The sequence below is a fragment of the Sorex araneus genome, chromosome 4 (assembly GCF_027595985.1).
Source record: "Sorex araneus isolate mSorAra2 chromosome 4, mSorAra2.pri, whole genome shotgun sequence".
Lineage (NCBI taxonomy): Eukaryota > Metazoa > Chordata > Mammalia > Eulipotyphla > Soricidae > Sorex > Sorex araneus.
The window spans coordinates 78,272,531-78,277,319 of NC_073305.1; positions in this window are offsets into that span (position 1 = coordinate 78,272,531).

Consider the following 4,789-nt stretch of genomic DNA (forward strand, 5'->3'; position numbering starts at 1 on the left):
ATGAAACTCTGTCTTCTTGGAGCTCAAATCTGGTATGTGTGTTGGGAGGGGGAGGTGGTATTTACAGACAATAAACAGAATAAATTAGAAAATTAGGGTTTATTATGTTTGGGTCCTGTGACTGCCCCAGCAAATCACTAACTAGGTGACTTCAAACAACAGAAATTTCTTCTCTCCCCTCTGGAGGTCAGAGTCTGAGTTTGAGGCGCTGACAGGGCCACTCAGCCTCCCCGGGATGGGGTTTGGGGGGGCCCTTTCCAGCTTTGACGGCTCCTGGCAAGCTCGGCAATTGTGACCTGTGACCACACGCTTCCAACAACCCCCCTCTCTGTCCTCTCCCTGTTTACTCTGTCTCCACCTCTTGGTGTTTGGCTCTGTTTAGTTTTGTTTGGGGGCCACACCCGGCAATGCTCCGGGGCTACTTGTGGTCCATTGTTAGGGCACCACGCAAAGCCTGCGCCTCAGTCCCCTGAGGCTTCTCCCAGCTTCTCCCTCCTCCTTTAAGGACACCCATTATCAGCTAATCAGCTAGGAGACACCCGGTCCCCAGATGTCAAGAGCTCCAACTTCAGCACATCCACAGAAACTCCATCGCCCAACAAACCCATGTTATGAGGGTCCAACTGGGCCCCAACGGTTGAGGGGAGGGAGGTGCAGGGACACTTTTTTGGATTTTGTTTAATTGTGCCTGGTGACCTCAAGGGACCACATGTGGTATCCGGGATTGAACCTGGGCCAGCCACCTGCAAGACAATGCCCTCCCCGCTGTACTATTGCTAAAGTCACAAGTCCTAGGCCTTGGACATGGACGTATCTTTGGGGGAAGCCGCCCCCTCAACTGAATCCAGGGGAAGCAGCTTGCACGGAAATAAGGGCATCCGGAAAGGTGATGGTCAAAGAGTGGACCCTGAGGGTTTGGGGTGGGGGGGAGGGGCAAACATCCAGGCTGAGGCCACAGGGTGCAAAGGGCAAGCCCAGCCTGTCTGAGGCCAGAGGAGCAGAGTGAGTCAGCACTCAGATGGGGGGGGTGGGGCAGGAGGGACACCTGGGACCAGGCAGCTCCCAGGGGACACGGCAGCACCCAGGAGAGGGTGGAACTGACCATCTCCACCGCCTCCTCTGGGTCTCACCTCTGATAACTCCCCTCTGATTCCCCCGGCCCAGGGAACTGGCCTTCCAGGGCTCCGGAGGGGCTGGCCAGGCCTCCACCCGCCCTCCCGGCACAGCCTCCACACCCTGCCTGCGCCGGACCCCCTGCCTGCCCACAGGGCTCAGGTTTCCCCTTGTCAGCAGCCCAACGCTGGAGCCTGGGAAAGTCCGCTTCCAGCCCCGATTTCATCATTTTCCGTTTGGAAAAGTGGCAGCTCCCTCCACGCCCTGCCCTGCCCAGCCCCCAGGCTGACTGCGAAGGTTTGGGGCGTCCTGCTGCTCAGTGCGAGGGGGGCTGGGGGACAGGGAGGGGACAGGGAAGAGACAGGGAGGGACAGGGAGGGACAGGGCTTCCCTCCTGCACCCACGCCAGCAGTTCCTCAGGTTTATGCTGAGAAGCCCTGAAGCCCCTCAGGCCTGCTCCCCCTCGTGCCCCCAGGGAATTTCTGAGGGCCTCTAGGGCAAGGGGGCGGAGGGTCACTGGAGGGAGAGCAGGCCAGAGTCCTGACTCCTCAAGAGCAGCCCCCTGTGGACCTGCCTTCTCTCCTGAGGTGACTGAACTTCCCCTCATGCCTGGACCCCAGGGGTACCCCCTTGGAGGCATCCCTCACTCCCAGGGGCTGGTGGGCCGCCACCTTAGCCCCTCCGGAGTCTGTGGGCCTCTGTGGGTTGTGGTCCTGCTCCGTCAGGGAGCCGGTTGCTATTTACTGAGTTTGTTTCTTCTGCTTCTCCAGGCAAATGGCCACCAGTGACGTCCCCTCTCCCCCCACAGGGCTCCTCACGTTCCCACAGGGCATTTTCCCCCAAAACCCAGAGTCCCCACAACATCGTGGGACCGTCCTCAGGGGCCCTGTGTGCATGTGTCAGTGTATAAGAGCATGTGATACGTGAGGGAGTGTGAATGTGTGTCCATGCCTGTGTAAGAGTGTGTGAGTGTATATACGCATGTGTGTATAGATGTGTGTTCATGAGTATGTGTGTATGTGTAAGTGTGTGTCTATAAATATGTGTTCATGATATGTGTGTGAGTGTATATGTGTGCATGCAAGTGTGTGAAGTGTGTGAATGTGTGTGCATGCCTGTGTATGAGTGTGAGTGTATATTTGTGTATGTGTGTATATGTATAAGGGTATGAATGTGTGTGTTCATGAGTATGTGTGTATGTGTAAGTGTGTGAGTCTATGAATGTGTGTTCATGATATGTGTGAGTGTATACATGTGTGCATGCATGTATGTGAAGTGTGTGAATGCATGTGCATGCATGTGTGTAGGTATGTGAGTGTGTGAACATGTGAATGTATGAATGTATGTGAATGTATGTTCATGAATCTGTGTGTGTGAGTGTGTGAACGTGTTTGAGTGTATACTGTGTGTGTCTATGTATGTGTATAAGTGTGTATATGTATTCAAATATGTGAATGTCTTTATTAATTTGTGTATGTGTGAGTGTATAAATGCATGTGAGTATGTATATGTATATGTGTGTGAGTGTGTGAATGTGTGTTTATGAGTATATATGTATGTGTGTAAGTGTGTGAATCTGTGTGTTGATGATATGTGTGTGAGTGTATATGTGTGCATGCATGTGTGTGAGAATATGTGAATGTGTGCACACATATGTGTATGTGTACATATGTGTGTAAACATGTGTGTGTGTGTGTGTGTGTGTGTGGCCATCCCTTCCAAGCTTTGCTCCTGAGAAGAACATAGCATTTGAAACCAAGAATAACTGGGTCTTTGCCATTTTCTGCCTAAGGAATTCCTGGCATGCCCTCAAATTTTGGGATCTCAGTTTCCGTGTCTCTAAAGTGGAGGGGCCCAAGTTTAAGGCGTTTGCCTTACATGTGACTTACCCCAATTCTATCCCAACGCTACATGGGGTCCCTGAGCCCCATCAGGAGTGACCCCTGAGAAGTCAGAAGTAGGCCTGAGTACCACTAGGTGTGGCCCCGAAGCCAACAATAAAATGAACAGAATAAAATAGAGAGGTGCTGTGTTCGGGGGCAGTGGGGGAGACAATGAATGGGCAGAGTCAAGGGTCCAGGAAGTCACGTTCCTGGGACCAGCTCTATGTGGTAAAAAATGAGACCTTGAGGGTCAGTGGTTTGGGGCTGGGGGGAGGGGAGTTTCCTCTCCCCCAGGCTAAGAGCAGCATTCTGTCAGGAACTCAGAGGAAGGACCTCTCCTCCCTGTCCTGAAGGGGCTCATGAGCAAGGCCCGGAGCTCTCCCTTGACTGACCAGGGGTTCTCTGAAGCAGGGACTTATCTTCCCCTCAGATGGGGATCCCTCCTCCTCTGAAACCACAGAACGGTGTTCGAAGCACTGCTGAGCGCCCCTGGGCACTGGGCGATGCACAGGGGGGCGAGGCTCAGCGGGGTCCTCCTGAGGAGACACTGGCTCTAAGGGGCCACTTCTCCGAGCACTCGCCTGGGAGAGACCAGAGCCGCAAACAGAGGATGCGCCCAGAGTCTCGGGCCTGCGGGCTTCACTGAGGGCCCACTCGGTGCCAGGGCCGGGTCAGGTGCTTTGACAGAGACCAGGGAGCCAGCACGCTGTGTCTGTGCTCTGGGGGAGAACCTGACGCTGTGGGACACCCACAAAGCTGTAGGCACAGACCCAGCTCCCAGGGGAGATGGGAGGGAGCAGGCCTGGCAGTCAGGACCCCCACCAGGACCATCCAGTGGGGGGCTCTGGGACCTGGTCTCAGAGTGTCGGCCCGAGGCCCTGCCGAGGCCTCTCCCCTTCATTGCAAAGGCCTTGGTCCATGTCTTCCAGGCATTTGTCCTCCCCTCAGTCCCTGTCCTTACCTGCACATCAGAGAAGAGGGAAAGATGCTTCCACAAGCGCCCCAGGGGCCATGTAGGAGACACCCGTTGGCTCCTGAGGTCCCCAGCCCCACCTTGAGACCCTTCACATCCTGATCCTGCCCCACAGAGGACAGGATGGCTGATCCAGAGGAGGAAGGGAGGTGTTCAGAAGCTGTGCTGGACAGACACCCCCTAAACTGTCACAGGAACAGGATGGGGAGAGCCACCGGGTGGGGATTCCACACAGATCCTCCCACCAGGTGCCCCTCCACACACTGAGGCTGTTTCTTTCTGTCGTCAGCAATAAGGGGCTCTCACGGGTGCCAAACTCAGCACAGGAGGCAGCCTGGGTCCCTAGAAGCCATGACAGCGATGGAAGGTCAGTGTGGCCCTGGCTTTAGGGAACACCAGCCTGAAGAGACATAACCCTGTTCTCAAAGGACCCCAATCTGAGGGGACACAGCCCTGTTCTCAGGGGTTCCCAGTCTGAGGGGACACAGCCCTGTCGTCAGGGAGCCCCAGTCTGAGGAGACACAGTCCTATCTGAGGGATCCTCAGTCTGAGGGGACACAGTCCTATATCAGGGGGCCTCAGTCTGGGGAGACACAGCTCTGTCCTGAGGGAGCCCCAGTCTGAGGGAACATAGCTCCTCTGCTGCCTTTAGGGATGTTCTCACTTAGCTCTGAACCCCGTAGTCCCCATCTAGGGAGAGAGGGCCAAGAGTTCTCTTGGGCCATTTCCGGCCTCCCCGGGATCCCTAGCACCCACCCTATGGACTAAGGGCAAGAAGAAGAGCAGAACGGGAGCTTGGAGCCCCCTGGTCTGCCTGGCT